The 17,830-nt window shown below is 45.3% G+C and overlaps 1 protein-coding gene across 5 annotated transcripts in view; it reads right to left on the minus strand.

Annotated features, from left to right (window-relative positions):
* UBN2 (ubinuclein 2) overlaps positions 1-17,830 on the minus strand; it is an 855,287-nt gene that overhangs the window by 440,437 nt on the left and 397,020 nt on the right. The gene's annotated exons all lie outside the window — the stretch shown is intronic.

The following is a 17,830-nucleotide window of genomic DNA, read 5'->3' on the forward strand; positions in this document are numbered from 1 at the left end:
GTTCAACTTGGTGTAATACTGTTTGAATTGGTACTCATTCGGTAATTGTTGTGTTGTTTATTAACCACAACGAATAGTTTTCAAGGTGATGACTGGAATAACACAATGTCCAGTTTTGAGACTGAGTTTGATACTTTGCGGCTTTGCGATTTAGTCGCCATTTAGGAATTTCCTTGTATTCCTCATGAGTAGATACATGACTCATTATATATTTACGTATACATTTATGGAAATTGGGCTGCTTACTTACCCAGTCATTTATCTATTTATATTTTATTTTTATCTTTATACATTTTTTCATTTATATTCAATGCCTTAGAGAAATATGTAACATTCCCTTGTGATTGTGCCACATTAGAAACATTGTGTTATGTCCAGTTATACACCATTAAGTAGATGTTGTTCTCTTGTATGCTCAGATTACCTGTAATATATATTTACTATTTAGCGGTTGTCTTTATTTGATATAGTTTCATTTAACATGTGCTCTTTTTACTTGCTGACAGGATGTCCAGACGCACCTCTCCTTTCTTTCCTCTAGATGGTGCCACCTGTTGTGCTCTCTTGGCGTCGCATATAGGGCGGACCCCTTCGGCATGGCTTCCCGGCCAGAGAAGGGGCGGGGCATATTGTGCGCGCATGCCCCTCCCCTGTGATCCCAGGTATGAGCGGGGTGATCCCACCCGCCCCCCTGGGGGATTGTATCTGGCCGGCGGCATTCTGGGACAGCTTTGGACGCGGCGCTTCACTTCGCACGCGCGTTTTGCGCGTGCGGAGTGACGTGCCGACGTCACGCCGGTGCGACAAAGCTGGGTACCCTTCCGCCATGTTGGAAGGGTCATTTCCAGAACGCCGGGGGGATCACATCCGGTCGCCCAAGATGGCGACCGAATTATTAGACTGACAGAAGGGCAGGACTCCCTGATAGGGCTTACAACTGATTCAGCTGGGCTTGTAATGGAGCCAGCTGAACCAATTAGATATAAGGTATTTATACCTCACCTTCATGGATAAGGAATTCATTCCATCTGTGACAGGACACCTGATACACTGACATTATGCTTGAGGGTAAGCTACTGGTCTGTCTTTGCTGACACTGCAACTTCTTTCTGATACAATTGGGTTATTGTATTGCTCACTCTTTATTATTTTTATTTATTTGTAGACGAAAGTCTCCCTCTGTTTTTGCACGGTTCCTGAATAGAAAGGGGTGGACCTGCGCAAATTCGCAGGACCTCTTCCTCCTGTTTTAATATATTGCCTTTCTTTGGGCTCATCCAACACATGAGCACGTATTGCAAGATTACATAGGTAATTACACAGACAGCTTCACCATTTCATTCAGCCTTTTCTGATCTGTGCTCACTGTGGCATGTGATGTATTTGGCTTTTCTTTTTCTTTCCTTTCCTTTTTCTTTTTTCTTTCCCTTGTTTTGTTTCTTTACTCTCACGGTTATAGTTTCTTCACACTTCCGTGTCATTCACAGGTGTTTTTTCTATGATTTTTTTCTATGGTTGTTTACTCTTTTTGGTTTCATAGTGTGCTGATCTATCTGGGAATCCATGCACAAGTTTCCCTATTTATACACTATTCTGGTGGGACCTGTGTTCTCCATTTATAGACCAGATAGTACCCAATTAGTGTATTTTATATACACTTATACATATAAAAACTTTTTTATTACCTTTATATTTTGTCCTACTGCAGGGTGTCGCCCTTGACCCTGGGCTGTCCACGTCTATACTCCCCTCCAACCTACACACAGGAGGTGGAATTAGGGATGTGATCCCTCGCAAGCTATCCCGTTTGTTGGATTCCATTTCCCTGCCCTCCTTTGATGGTAGGACACAGCGACCTATACCAGCTAGATGAGCTGTGGCACATCAATGAATGATTGATATGGGGGATGTGTCTGAGCATATTCCTGTCTTTTAAAGAGGATCTCCACCGTGGATTATACAGGTATTCACCTGTGATATATAGTAACCAATATTTGTACAATATCACTATATCAGACATTCACTATGTCTATAGTAGGTTACCTTCAATATATCATAATGTATGGATATATATTTATGTTTGTCCTCTCTTTTACAATAGATAAACCTTCTGAAGAAGACCCCTGAGTGGGTCGAAACGCGTAAAGGATTACTTTTATCTATGTTTTACTGTGTATACAGATGTAATAGGGTTCATATGATGTAATTTCCCTGTCTATACATGTACCATTATTCACCAAGTGGAGTTCAATTTCCTGACCACGTGTCACCCATTTAATTCTTTTATCAATAAATAATTATATTACAAATTTTCCGCGTCATCTCAGTAGTTATTCCTACTGTGTATATATATATCAGCCCTCACAGGTAATATATGCTGTTAAAAACCCCACCCAGGGGATATCTTTTTGTTTTTTCTTTACTTATTAGGGGTGACCAGCGCCCTCTGACCCTTTATTGGGGTGTTACTGCCTTTTTTCTTTTTTCTAATGTGTCAAAAGTGTCCAATTTGTCAGCCATAATATTGCAGTCCTGATAAAAATCACAGATCACCGCCATTACTGGTAAAAAAAAAATAAAAAAAATTACATAAATATATCCCCCATTTTGTAAACCCTATAACTTTTGCGCAAACCAATCAATACACACTTATTGTGATTTTTTTTTTACCAAAAATATGTAGAAGAATACAGATCGCCCTAAACTGAGGAAAAAAACTTTTTTTTTTTGATAAAAAATGTGGAATATTTATTATAGCAAAAAAATAAAAATGTTCAAAATCGTTGCTCTTCATTTGTTTATAGCGCAAAACAAAAAAAACAAAAAAAAACACAGACAATCAAATACCACCAAAAGAAAGCTCTATTTGAGAGGGGGAAAAAAGGACGTCAATTTTTTTGGGGAACAGTGTTGCACGACCGCGCATTTTTCAAAGTGACGCAGTGCCGTATCGCAAAAAATGGCCTAGTTATTGAGCAGCCAAATCTTCCGATGCTGAAGTGGTAAATAGACCTCAACTGTTAAAGAAGCTATTCATGTCCCAATCTACATTCAACCCGAATGGCATGTAGCATTTTAAATAATAAATCCAGTGGGTTTACATATGCAAAATCTTAGCGACACTCCCATGCCAATGTGGAGTAAACCTATCAATAGCTGAATGAAACATGTCAGGCTGGCTATGAGACACAAGCACGCTGAATGTTGTGGCTGTTTTGTTTTATGATGATCGTTCTTATTGACCGTTTCTACAATAAATCATTTCACACGCAACACGGACTGCTGGAAGTTTACTGTTTGTTGCTGCCTGGGACAAGTGAATGGATGCAAGCTTTGCAGTGTATTTTAACCATCTACTTACTGGTGATTGACAAGTTCAGATGTGATCCCTTAAAACTTTATTAATCAATGTGTATCACTTGCTGATATCTGGTAAGCAGATTTGATTCTCACGTGGTGTGGTGTGCTTCCCTATACACACTGAAAACTGGTGAAGGGATCATCTTTTCCTCTTTTTTTTTACAAATCTTTTATTTATTTTGTCAAAAGGAGAGGTCCGGGGACCACCGACACGAAACAGCCAACATATCAGAGTGTACAGAACGTATAGGAAACTGTACAAAAATACAAGTAAGCCATCTGTCAAGCTCTAACCAGAGATATAATGTTCAGTACGGAAGTCCCACATGACCCTCCCCCTTCATTTTTAGAGTGTATAACACAAAGAACCAACAAGAACCAGCAACATCTGTGAAAGCTCAGACTACAAAGAGAAGAAAAACAGAGAGAGGAAAACTTGAAAGTCTAGAGAGCGAGAGAGAGAGAGAGAGAGAGAGAGAGAGAGAGAGAGAGAGAGAGAGAGCGAGAGAGCGAGAGAGCGAGAGACACGGTAGATGGGTGGGAGGGGAAGGGGAGGGTGGAAAAAAGGGGGGGTTTAGGGGGGAGATCCCTAGGACCTGAGTGGTGTGTGACAGTTATTTTAAAACCAAGGGTGTGTTTCCGAATAGGTTGCGACCCTCATCAGAGTAGACAAACATGTTCCAAAGAGACCAAGTCTTGGAGTATCGTTCTTGTTGGTGTCGAGCTGTTAGAATTAGGTCTTCAAATTTATTAATTTGTTGTACTTTCCTGAGCCACATCCCGATAAACGAGGTTGTGTGGTTTTCCACTTCAGTGGGATGCATGATTTGGCCGCATCAAGGAGGTGACGGATAATTGATTTTTGGTATGATTTAACCGGGGCAGCTGAGTTGTGGAGGAGGAAGAACGCAGAGTCATCCGGAATTTGCAGATCGAAGAATTTCTGGGCAATGTCCTTGACCTCTGACCAAAATTGTGTTAAAACTGGGCATGACCAAAAGACGTGTAGTGGCGTACCCCGCTACTCCTGGCATCTCCAGCATCTGTCCGATGCCCCAGGGAAAATTTTACTAAGCCTTACAGGTGTCCATTACCACCTGGTTAAGATTTTAAAGTTGGTTTCCTGCATTTTCGTGCAGATTGATGATTTACATGTAAAGTGTAGGATGCAATGTTTTTGTTGCGGGCCAAAATGTGCGATTTAGATCTCATTCCCATTCAGCAATGCAGTTTAGGGAATGGGGGTCTGAGGGAGTAATTGGGATATTATACATGTTCGATAGCATATGTAGAAATGCCCCTTCAGGTGAACATATTTCTTCTAAGGTGGTAAGTGGTTGGTCAAAATTGCTTGGGGGGGGGGGGGGAGTAGAGTCCTAAGGAAGTGGGAGAGTCGGAGAGCGTTCCAGAACCTCGACTGAAAAGTCTTGCAACGAGGGCCAGTTAACCTGTGTTAGGAAATGTGAGGCCTGGGAATACTCTGAAAGCTGAAGGTGCTTAAATGGTTCATCCTGGCAGGAAACCAGTTTCCTAGAACCGGAAAGACTGGCGAGGATTCGGACGAGAGGATCCCTTTTTAAAACAAAAGGGAGCATACCTTTGCCGTCTGATCGATTATCGGGTGAGACTTCACCTTATTAGACAAGGAGTTGTAGCACCATAGGGCTCTATTCAAGGGGATAGGGCTCTGATCTTGTTCAAGCTGAACCCACAACTTGAGGAACCCCTGCCTACACCAATCCACCTGTCTACCGAGATGAACCGCCTGGTAGTATTTGTGAACTTCCGGTACTGCCAAACCCCCATATAATTTTGGCAACATAAGCTGGGATTTCTTCAGTCGAGGATGTTTGTGGGCCCTAATAAATTCAAAAAACACCTTTCGTATTTGTTGGAAGTATTTAGACGGGTTGTGAATGGGTAAGGCCTGTAAGATGTATAGAAATTTAGGGAGTATACTCATTTTAAGAATATTACAGCGGCCGAACCACACGTGTAACCTAGAGTTCCATTTATTGAGAAACACTCTGATTTTTACAAGTAACGGGGGGGAAATTTAGTTCATATAACTTTAATATGCGAGTTGGAATCAATGTACCCAAGTCTGTCAATGTTACGTTATTCCATTTAAACCTGAAGTTGGACTGGAGTTGGGCCTTAAGTGATTGTGACAGATTAATGGCCATCGCTTCCGATTTAATGAAGTTTATTTTGAGGTTGGAGAGAGCTCCGTATTTATCAAATTTCATAAAGAGATTTGGGATGGATATCACAGGATTCATGAGGGAGAACATGTCATCGGCATATGCCGAAACTATATGTTGGAGGCTTCCCACCAAGATACCATTAATAGCTGGGTTTCTACGAACCGAGCGTAGGAAAGGTTCCAGTGACAGGGCGAAGAGGAGGGGCGAAAGCGGGCACGCTTGCTGCGTCCCATTGGAGATATCGAAGGGTTCCAATAAGACTCCATTAGCTCTTACACGGGCTGTGGGTCTCGAGTATATTGATATCCATTGGGACATATTGGCTCCGAATCCGACGTATTGAAGGAATGCATGCATGAAGGACCAATTCACCCTGCCAAAGGCTTTCTCCACATCCATGCCGAGGAACACGCATGGAGTGCGGGATTTGTTTGCTGTGTGTAGTAAGTTTAGCACCTTGATGGTGTTGTCTCTTGCTTCTTTCTTTGGAACGAACCCTACTTGATCCAAGTGGATTAGATGGGGAATATGTTGTTGAATTCTATTCGCAAGTATCTTGATGAACAGCTTAATGTCAGTATTCAGCAAGGATATTGGCCTATAACTTCCACAGGTGGTTGGGTCTTTACCTTCTTTTGGTATAACCGCAACGTGGGCCTGTAGTGATTTAACTGCAAAGGGTAATTCGGGCCTACTCCGTTAAATTATTTAACCATATAAGCACACAGAGTAGGCATGAAGGTTTTACAGTAGCAGATGGTGAAACCATCACGGCCAGGGGCTTTCCCTGGTTTGTTTGCCGCTATCGCTCCTTGCACTTCCTCTAACGTGATGGGGTCTTCTAATGCCTCCTGAGCTGAATCGGATAAGCGTGGCATTTGTGAGGCCGACAAGTATGGCTAAGTCTTCTTGTGACAGGGATCCCCTATCTTGTACAATGATGTGTAGAATTTCTGGAATTCTTGGGCAATGTCTAGTGGTTTGGAGGCCTTGGTTCCTTTTGGCTGGCATATAAGGGGTATGTAGGTTGCAAGCCTTTGATCTCGGAGAGAACGCGCCAGCATCTTGCCGCATTTGTCCCGATTCGTAGGCAATTTTTCTACAGATTTGCATTGACGCTTTAGCCTTAAATTGTAGCAGGTTGTTAATTTGGGATCGTTTGATACGGAGATCGGTCTCTAATGAGGGGGTCGAGGACTGCTTATGTCGTGCTTCTAGCTGTCGTAGGTCTTTTAAAGGCGAGTGTAGTTGTTGCGTACGTTGTTTTTCTCGAGCCGTGTTTAATCAGCACTCGTCTAATAACCGCTTTATGGGCCTCCCAGACAATGCCAGGGTCGCAGTCTGCCGTATTGTTAGTGTCAAAGTAAAACTGAAGTTCTCTAGTAACTTCCGAGATCACATCTTGGTCTTTTAGAAGGCTTTCATTCAGTCTCCAGTGTTTAGTTCTCAAGGTAAGGGAGTCAGAAAGGACATATGATAGAGGAGATTGGTGTGTGATCAGACCACATAATGGACCCTATGGCAGAGTTTGACTGCGTGCAACTGAGTGTGGTAGTAGGAAGTAATCTATATGCGGGAGTATACTTTGTGGGGATTAGAGTAAAAGGTGTAATCCCTTTCTGCGGGATGAAGCCAGACGTCTTCTAGTTGGGCTTTGTGTGCTTTCATCGATGCGTTTACAAGATCCAGGAGGAATGGAAGAACGTCTAGAGGAGGTGTCTTCCGAGGGGATCAGAGGGACATTTAAGTCACCCCCCCCCCACAACCAGCTGCCCTTCAGAGAAGTTCAACAGTTTTTCAATGGTCTTTTCCACGAAGACGTCTTGATGGGTATTAGGGGCATAAAGATTTGCCAGCGTCACCTTGACATTTCCGACCATGCCTTTTAGAAATATGTACCGTCCTGCTGGGTCTAGCACAGAGTCCAGACAGCTCCATGGCACCTTACTGGAGATCAGTATAGATACTCCCTTGGATTGCGCAGCCACATTAATCGAATGGTAAGCTACTGGGAAAGCTTGATTTTTAAGAATGGGCAGTTTGTCACATATGAAATGGGTCTCCTGGATAAGGGCAACACCCGCTTTAATGCGGTGGAGATCTTGTAGAAGCATACTCCACTTTTCTGGGACATTGAGACCTTTGGCATTGGGATCACGTTGAGTGCATCCATGATAAAATAAGAGGGGGGTGGAAGAAAAAAAAAAGGGGGGGGGGTTGAGAAGGGAGGAGGATGGTTAAGAGAGCGAGAAAAAGAATTATGCAAGAAAGGGAGAAAGAGAAAGAGAGGAATAGGGAAAGCAAGAAAGTGGAGAAAAGATATTGTAGAGAGGTAGCAAATTTGCTAGCATGCTCACCAGGATGGGAAAGGAAAATCCGGGAGGTTGAGCGAAAGCCTATGGGGGGGGGGGTTAGGCTGGGCACAGTCGGGGGAAGAGGCTCCGGCTATCCCTACCCACCTCGATTGTAATGAGTAGTTAAACCAAATAACCTCGGACGTTGATCTTACATGGATAAACACAATTTTTCACGCAAAACAGACAGAAGGACATAAAACATTTTCTGAGAACATACCAATACAATAATGTAATGAATGAGACTGCTGTAGCACGGAACATAACAGTAACTGGGGCTGATCTAAAGGCTGGCACTTTCAACTTTTCAGCCCATACTGTCTATATATATGTCAGGGAACATCTCCAAGGGAGAGGGCCAACCGACCTGCTTTCAGTACCTTTCTGGGGGAGGGTCTCCTATCCACTAAAAAAGGGGGGGGGACAGGGAAATGGAGGGGTTATGTAGGTAGAGGTTATGGGCGGGGAGCGGGAGGGATGGAGACGAGTAGGAGGAAGGGGAGGGGGGGAGGTTGACAGGGAGGGGGGTAGGGTAGTGGGCAGGGAGAGAGAGAGATGGAGAAGGGGGGGTATGTGGGAAAGAAGGGGGTGAGGAGTTGGGAAAGAGATGTCACCTTCTCAACAGTGGTGAAGCCGCATTGGGCCCGGTCAGGGAGCACCTCCCACCCCCGTTAGGGTCAAGATAATCCCCTCCAGTGCTCTCTAGTGAGCTACCCTGTATACCGGGGTGCAGAGTGTAATTCCTGGCGAGCAAACTCCCATACTTAAAGTCCTGGTGGAGAGGGGGCATCGTAACCTTAAAAGAAAGGGTTAGAACAGCCATGCACATAACATTATAAAAAATTGAGGCTCTAAGACCTAGTCTGGAAAATGTAAGCTATAGGAAGATGTCTGCCCACATTAGGCCAAGCAGACTGTCAAAACATTGGGGCACCAAGACCCCCCTTGCCGAGCGCCATATTAAGCCTGTAAGAGTAATTTACGAGTTGCTGACTCCCTGGCTAGGAAGTACCCCTTACATCAATTAAAGTCACCCCAGAACAGGTCCAGGATGGGGAGGTCTCCCCCTGGCGCTAATATCTGACGAAGAGGCTCCTAACGCGGAACAGGACAAGGGGGGGGACCCTCCAAACGGAACCCCCAGCGGGGTCAACTGAGAACATCCGCTTTAGGCCATGTGCAGTCAGCAAGCAACAAAAAAACAAACAACAAAAGAGCAAAAAAAAAAAAATGTGATATGGACTCAGCAGGTGGACATCACACTCAATTCTCGGGATCTCTCTCCAGACGTTGCTCTCTGTCTCCTCCGGAATCTGAGGACGTGCTGAGAGGGACCCTCTGGGGCCCGCCGGGCCAAAGCGACCCGAGGGGAGCGGTAGAAGCAGGAGCCAATTAGAAACCTGGATAGGTGCTGTACCCAGAAAGTCAAACAGAGCTGGCAGGTCGGCTGGTGATCGGAGCGTGAAGAAGGCAGATTATTTTCTAAACGTGACCGATAGCGGGTATCCCCATCTGTATGTAAAACTCTGATCTTATGCGAAGTCTAGCAGCAGGTGTAAGCGGGCTCATCGTTGCAGGGTAGCGTGGGACAGGTTTGGGTGGATCCTGATGGATGCTCTGTCAAAATCCACCTCTCCATTCTCCCACGCTTTGCGAACGATCTGTTCCATCAAAACATCTGTCGACGCGGCACACCACATCTCTGGGTCTGTTCGGGTCTGACGATTGTGGCCTCAGGGCTCTATGAACCCTATCCAGCTCAATAACAGATTGCGGGAAAGCCAGGACTCGCTGGAAGATGGCAACCACCGTGTCTGAGAGATTTTCAGAGCCCGTTGCCTCCAGGAGCCCCTGGATCCCCAGATTGTTCCTGCGGCTCTGGTCTTCCAAATCTTCCAAGTGGAGCTGCAGCGTAATTGTTGATTCTGCCTGTGTAACATTTGACTGTTCTAGGGCATCCATTCTGGCCTCCAGAGAGGAGATAGACGATTCCCCAGTCTCTACCCTGTCCGACAGAGCTAATCTCCAGTCTCACATTTTGCATGTCTCTGCGGTGGGCCTCTTCCACTCGTTGAATTAATGATTCAATGCCCTGTTTTGTCGGAAGAGCCTGGAGGAGAGCTCTAATATCTCCGTCTGTTTCAGTCGGGTATCTTCTGTCTGGGAAGGCCATCCCTGCCGACATATCTGAGTGGAAGAGTGTGGGGGTGCTTGTGAGAGTGCCTGGGTCTGAGGAGGAGGCAGGTGTGAGTGACGGGTCATGGGATTCGAGACCACGAGGAACCGTAGCAATGGTGCCCGGGGAGATACGGGCAGCACTCCCAAAATATCTTTGAATCTCACCCTGGGATAATCGGGCCTGTGCCTCTGTGCCGACGATCGCGTCCGGTAACGTTTTGTTATCATACCGTTAGTTGAGGCTGTATTCTGGTGAATTTGCCGAGGTAGGCAGGGGGAAGCCAGGAGCACACTAAAAACGTGTCTTCATCCAGCCATGTCCAGGCCATGCCTCCATCTTTTCCTCTTTTAATACTTCAAAGACAGTTGCTTTTTATTAGCGCAGCATGTGGACTTTTTATATTTTTATATTTGTTTATCAACAAATAGTGCTGGCTGCTTTGCTATTCCAATATATTAGTACCTTTTTCAGTAGGGCAGATACCTACCTATTTTTATTAACATACACTCCTGTACTGAATTATGAGCACTCTGGGCTGATAAAAGTAAATTAGGAAGTAAAATGTAAAGCCAAAAAGAAGAATGGACAATAGTGAACGAAGATGTAATATAGAAGTAAAACAAAAAGGAAAATAAAATATAGAATTTTTTTTTTTTTTATAAAATTCTTTTTATTGAAGATTACATATTAAACACACATAAATACAGGCCATATCAACGCGACATGGCCCAAAAAAAAACAAAAACAAAAAAAGTGGCCTCGCAGGGCCCAGTCATATCTGACTAACATTGATAACTTCCTATCTACTACCCATATCACCCCCCCCCCCAAAGCCCCCTCCCCCTTTGTCACAGCTCACAGTAGATTGTATAGACCTAATTAAAGTCAGAATGTCCCCAATGGATTCCTTCCTTTGTTGCCATTCACAGAGATGTCCCCAGACACCCTAGGGCCCCCCAATCGCATACCTATAACAAAATCCCCCCCCCCCCCTTCCGTAAATCATTCCGTGTCCAGTTGTACTTCAAGGGACATCATGCACTCATTAGTCCTGTATCATAGTCCCCAAGAGACCGTCTACCCCACAGTGGCTTCGGCCTCATACCACACCTTCCACACTCTATCAAATTTCTTGAGATACCCCCTGGCTATATATGTAGCCTTGTAGTACAGCAGCATATCATTAACCAAGCTCTTCCAAAAGTTAAGATCAGGAGCACTGGCATTTTTCAATTTAAGCAGTATTGCCTTTTTCCCATAGTGTATAGAATAGTGAGTAGGGTTCGCAAGGCCCTCGTAGGCACTACCTCCTCTATCAACCCCAGTAAGCAAACCTTCACAGTTAGTGGAATGTGTACCATCAGAAGTTCTGAGATACATGTCATAACCTCCTTCCAAAAATCCCGTATGTGTGAACATAGCCAAAAGATGTGCCTGGCATCAGCTGGGGTGACCGAACACCTCCAGCATTCTGCCTGGTCATGACCGTAGATCTTCGCCAGTCTTGCTGGCGTGTAGTAGCTCCCGTGGAGAAACTTAAATTGGATCAGCCTATCCCTGGCGGATATCAGATGTTTAAAGGGTTGAGACCACAAATCATTACAATCTTCCCCTTGAATATCCGGCACCACCATTTCCCACTTAGCTCTGCAGTTCAGGACAGCCTTCGGCGTTAGCTTAAAGAATTCCCTGTATGACACCGAGAGAACCTTCTCAAGGTCCCCTCGGGACAACATGGACTCAAGGCACGATGGGAGGGACTCTATCCTTAAATCCCCAAACTGTTTCTGGAAAGCATGCCTAATCTGGAAGAAGCGGAAAAGATATGTGTTTGGCAATTTGTGTCTCGTCTGAAGTTGGGGGAATGTCAGCAGGTCTCCAAAAGAGGTAATGTCCTTAAGCGTTTTAACACCCCTAACCGCCCAGATCATTGGATCCGGCAAATTGTAGAAGTGAGGTAATAAGTGGTTCATCCACAGCGGAGTGGATGGGGAAAGTGCTCTATAACTAGGGGATGCCAGTTTCACCGCCTGTCCCCAAGCTCTAATAGTGGCCCTCATTGTTTGTGTTAGAGGCAGGTCCGACCTGCCTCCCCTAAATAGTGCCAAACGCAGACTCTCGTATAAGCCCAGTGAGGCAGCCTCTAAAACAGTAGCCGCATCCCCGTCGTCCGACACGAGCCATCTGCGAACAAACACCATCTGGCCAGCCAAATAGTACTTGTGCCAATCTGGCAAAGCTAAGCCCCCTCTCTCACTTGGTTCCTGTAACACCCAATTCCCTATCCTTAATCTCTCACATTTGCAGTGATTTTGACCCCCAAATATGTAAGCGGTGTCACCCAGCGTAGAGGCAGGTCCAGACCTGCCCCCTCCCTGGCCTTGGCATCTATTGGTAAAATAGATGACTTACTCCAGTTCACCGTTAACCCAGAGAACCTGGAGAACTCAAAGATAGTCAGCACAGCCCGCAATGATCTCCCAGGGTCATCCAAGAACAGCAGCATGTCATCAGCATAAAGAGCTATTGACTCTCTGATAGAACCCACTTCTATTGCCCGTATCTCCCCCGAGGACCTCAGTGCAGCAGCTAGGGGTTCCATAACCAGGGCAAATAAAAATGGGGATAATGGACACCCTTGTCTAGTGCCCCTGCCTACATTGAAAAAATTTGATATAGTTGATCCCATTCTGATGGCCGTCCTGGGATTCTTGTACAGCATAGCAATCCACTTCCTAAAATGCGGTCCAAATCCCATCCTTTCTAGTACCTTAAACATATATAACCAATCGACAGAGTCGAATGCTTTCGCAATGTCAATTGACACTACGACTCTGGAGGCAGAGTCCGTTGGGGGTAGCTGTAAGTGTGTGAACAGTCGCCTCAGGTTTGTGTCAGTCGATTTCCCGGGCATAAATCCCGTCTGATCTATGTTAACTATCGTTTGAACTACCTTAGCTAGTCTCATTGCTAAAATTTTCGTTAAAATTTTTAAGTCGGCATTCAACAATGCAATGGGACGATACGACGCGCAATCCGTCAGATCCTTCCCTGGTTTTGGCAAAAGGACCATATAGGCTTCCAACATGGAATCTGGCAGGGAGGTCGCTCTCAAAGCATTGTTCAAATACCCAGTGCAATCTTGTTTCCAGTTGGTCTACATGCGTTTTGTAAAAATCAGCCGGGAATCCATCAGGACCCAGGGCTTTGCCGGGAAGGAAGGCCAAAATCGCCTCCCGAACTTCTTGCAATGTGAAACTGGCATCTAACATGGCACAATCCTCCTCTGCCAGTCTGGGAAGGGGAAGCCCAGCCAGCAGCTGTTCCAATGCTACTGAGTCATATTGTGGGATAGGTGAGTACAGTGTGGTAAAAAAAAATCAGTAAACTCCCGTAGTACGAGGGACGGGTCCGTAACCATCCTGCCCGCCGCGTCCCTTATAGCAGGAACCTGCACTGTAGGGTGGTAGTCTGCTGCCATCATAGCTAAAAGCCTCCCATTTTTGTCCCCCTCAGCAAAGAGTGAGTGTGCATTCCTAGTCAAGTCAGCCCTGGTCATTCTATTAATATGTAATGAAAGGTCCCTGCGAGCTGCCAAGAGGGCCTCATAAGACTCCCTTGTAGGACGTGCTGCCTGCTCCTCCGCGCAGTCCCTTTCCCTTTGTTTTAGGGCATTAAATTCTTCATTATCATTAACCCTTGCCGTCTTAATGGCTGATATACACTCCCCCCTAGTGACAGCCTTAAAAGCATCCCACACCACCGCAGGTTTGGAAGTGTGGACGTTGACATCCCAGTAGGACCCAATGGAAGCCGCCAGCTGTCCCGCCACCTGCTCATGTTGCAGCCATGCGGATGCTAGGCGCCAACCCCCCCCCCCCCCCTAGCTCAACTGTTCGAAAAGGATAGCAGTATAGACGGGATTATGGTCAGAAAGACCCCCCGCTAGATATTCAGACTCCACCACATATTTCAGGCCACAGGTATTGCTAAAGGCAAGATCAATTCTAGCTGATGACTCATGTGTCAATGAAATATGCAAATAGCCCTTGACATTCGGGTGTTTCCACCTCCATATTTCAACCAACCCTGCCGTGGAGACCCATCCACCGAAGTCCAGCGAGCTCGCTCTGTTCGGATTGGAAGAGTCCAAGGCCGCATCTAGTATCGCGTTGAAATCTCCCAATAGAAGTAGCGGTAAGTGTAGGAATTGTGTCAATCTCATTAGTATGTCATATAGAAGCTGAACTCTGAATGGAGGGGGTACATAGACATTCACCATGAGCATTTGAGTATGATAAACTTCTAGGAGCACCGCCACATACCTGCCCTCTGGGTCAGATATGACTTGATGAATTGTACAAGGTAATGATCTGCTAACAAGTATGGAGACCCCTCTGGCAAATATAGAATATGTAGCATGTAAGGTCCTTTGTAGCCAAGGTTTACGTAAAGAACGCACCCCTCCTCCATCCAGATGCGTCTCCTGCAAAAAGATGAGCTGTGGTTTATACTGTTTTAAGTATTGGAACACCGAGGCCCGTTTAAATTTATTAAGGCCTCTGACGTTCCAAGACACTACCCTTAATTTATCCGCCATCATTGCAAAATAGACAATAGAGAGTCTTACCACATACTAGGAGCCCGTTAATCCCTCCCATGGTAATGGCAACTACAACCAGCATTAATAGTAACCAAGATTTCCATCCACATATACCCACGTAAGCTGTGACAAAAAAAAGAAAAAACCCACCCTCCCCTGCTATTATGCCAGAAACTAATCTCTCAACCTGAGAAAAACCAAAACCAAAAACCAAACCAGTCCGGCAAGTAGCTTCTTCCCTGAAATTCAACCTAAACATCCCGTTGGAAGGTTCTAGCCGTAGCAATTAAAAGTTCGGCAGACTTAAGTTGTACTTGTCTCGTCCACTATGCGCTCCGATTACAAAGTAGTGGAGGAATAATAATAAAAAAAAAAAGAAGGAGGAGGGGGGAGGAGAATGTCACAAAAAGAAGGGAACAAAGTGCTGCTTTAAGTATCCACGGTGCATCACAAGGCGAGTCAAAAGTCAGAGTCCCAACTCCCCACCTTACAGAAAATTGTAGTACTCACAGTCCATCTCGTGAGGCAGGAAGTTCCAGAGTTGTTTGTGGGATCTGCGAAAGGTGAGATAAGGGCCACCTATGGCATGAAAAAAAAATAAAAAAAAGAGAGAGGGGACTTCCCACCCCGGGAGACCAAGGGAGGAAAAAGTCTTCTCACATCCTGGGGGTAAAGTATGCAGAAGTCTTACCGCCAGCTGTAAATCATGGTGAAGATACCAATTATGATAGATTTCCCATCACCTGCCGTCATCACTCCTAGGGTACAATATCCAGCATCCCTATGGTCTCAGGATAACCAAACAGTTTAACGCCACCTCCAGAGGAATCGACATTTAATAAAAGTATTTGCCTCTCAAGTGCCTGCTTGACCCATCATGAGAGTTCCTTGTCCAGCCATTCGCATGCTTCTGAAGGGTTGTCAAAGAATTTAACCCTTCCCTTGTACTGCACTCTGAGCCTACTGGGGTAAAGCATGCTATACTGCACCTCTTTCTCCCAAAGCCTTCTGTGCACATCATTAAAAGAGCGGCGTTGTTGTGTGGCCGCCGAGAAGTCAGGAAATAGCATCACACGTGCATTTTCATGTTTTAACTCTTATCTTCCTGGACTTGGCAAGAATCATATCTCTGTCCCTGTAGTTCAGGAACCTCACAAGAAAGGGCAGAGGGTATGCTCCAGGAGGTCTATCAGTGGGAACCCTGTGAGCCCTTTCCACCACGTATTTAGGGGGCAAATCTTCTAGCGACAATAGGGTTTTAAAGAGAGATTCAGCAAACATGACAGGTTTATCTCCCTCTGCTCCTTCGGGCAGGCCCACTACCCGAACGTTGTTTCTCCTTTGGCAGTCTTCGGCGTCATCTGCTCTGCGTTGCAAGGAGCTCACTAGATCCCGGAGTTCACTTAAACTAGTCCCGTGGGCTTGACTAGTATCTTCCACCTCAGAGACCCCGTCTTCCACCGTAGTGAGTCTGCCCCTTATCTTATCCAGGTCGTGTCTAATTAATGTACACTCTGAGGATAGCAGGTCTATGCGCCCCATAAGTTCCGATTTACTCACATTAATCGCTTCCAGGATCGGCCGTGTGATTGCCTCTGTGTCCACCGCCAGCACTTGCTCCTCCGGGCTATCCACGTCTGACCCTGCCTCCATCCTGTCTCCCTGCTGTGTCATCAGCTTCGCGCCGTCACGCTGGTCTGGTCTCAGCGCAGGCAAGATGGCGTGGGCGGAGTCCCGCTCCTGCTCCCGCATGGAGCGTGTGGATCGTGAGTCTTTCGGCGGCTTCTGGTACTTTTTAGATGCTGAAAATGGCATTGTTTCGCTCCTCTCTCCTTCCCCCAGACGATGGTGGTTATTAGAGGGGAATTAAATCACTCCAATGTCGCAGATAGAGTCAGGATACACGGAGCTATGCAGAGACGCGTGCTGCCTCAATCACATCCGGCCACGCCCCCATAGAATTATAAGATTAAAGGGGGTAATTGTCCATGGTGCAGTATAAACTCAGGTATTCGGAGTAATATCACCCTACAGGGTGACAGCAGGCAAAGAAAAAACAGAACGACATTATAAGTATCCCAGATATAAAAGAGAAGGAAAGACTAAACATATAAACTTTCATAATCAGAGAACATAAAAATGAGTCACGCTGTCCAAGATTTATAGAAGTGCTCCATAGCATCAGTAGCAATGGGCAGAGATTCCATCATATCATAAAGTGCATTTACCTTATGTATCCAGTCTGACTAATCGAGGCATAACTGGACTTCCAATGGATGGGGAGTATTGCTTCTGGTGAGTTTAGGAAATGGTTCACAATAGGTCATTTGTATTTATGTCCTGGGAGTGGAGTGATATGCAAGAGTCAGCAATCGGCATCCACTGTATCAATGTTTCAGTGATTTTATATAAATATCTTGCACCATGGAGTTTTCAAAGCTAGGGAAGAGCCATATTTTACACAAAATAAGAGGAACGAACATGCCAGAATAGATCGATATATTTTCCTTCAAAGCACATTCACAGGCTGACCTGTAAAATCGGCCAGTGTCTAAACAGATACCATAATTCTTTCTGCCAGCACACAGCGTGGCAGTCTTTAACATACCATTGAAACAACTTCAGGATTTGTCCATGTGGAAAACCTGTGTGGCATACAAAAGCTTAAGGTTCTCTTATTGCTGTTGCTAGTTGACACTTGATGCACAGTACATCCCTCTGGAAAAAATTACATGTTTTACTCGGGCCCCTCACAACAAATATACCTGATATACATTGATTACTTTTTCACTATAAAGAGGGACCTCCCTGCTCTACACATTGCTGGCCTCGGGATCCAAACTATTTCCATCTCATCAACTTTTTTTTTAACAGCAACCAATTGCAATTGGAATCTAAGCCCTCCTTTTTCACAGACCCAGCCATTCAAACATTTTACTGATGCAAATATTACATACTTTGTCCACAACCCTAGCAATGTGACAGCCCCTCTGATAATCTGTGTGGCACATAAATGTGTCCTCTGAGGTGAATAAATCAAATGGGGTGCTCAGCATAAGAAAGAGAAATTAATATTGCTAATCTGTCAAACACAGCTATACAAGTAGAATTGCAACATCAAATGTTC

Source organism: Lithobates pipiens, unplaced genomic scaffold (genome assembly GCF_037356315.1).
Source record: "Lithobates pipiens isolate NorthernLeopardFrog02 unplaced genomic scaffold, aLitPip1_a1.2 Scaffold_23, whole genome shotgun sequence".
Taxonomy (NCBI): domain Eukaryota; kingdom Metazoa; phylum Chordata; class Amphibia; order Anura; family Ranidae; genus Lithobates; species Lithobates pipiens.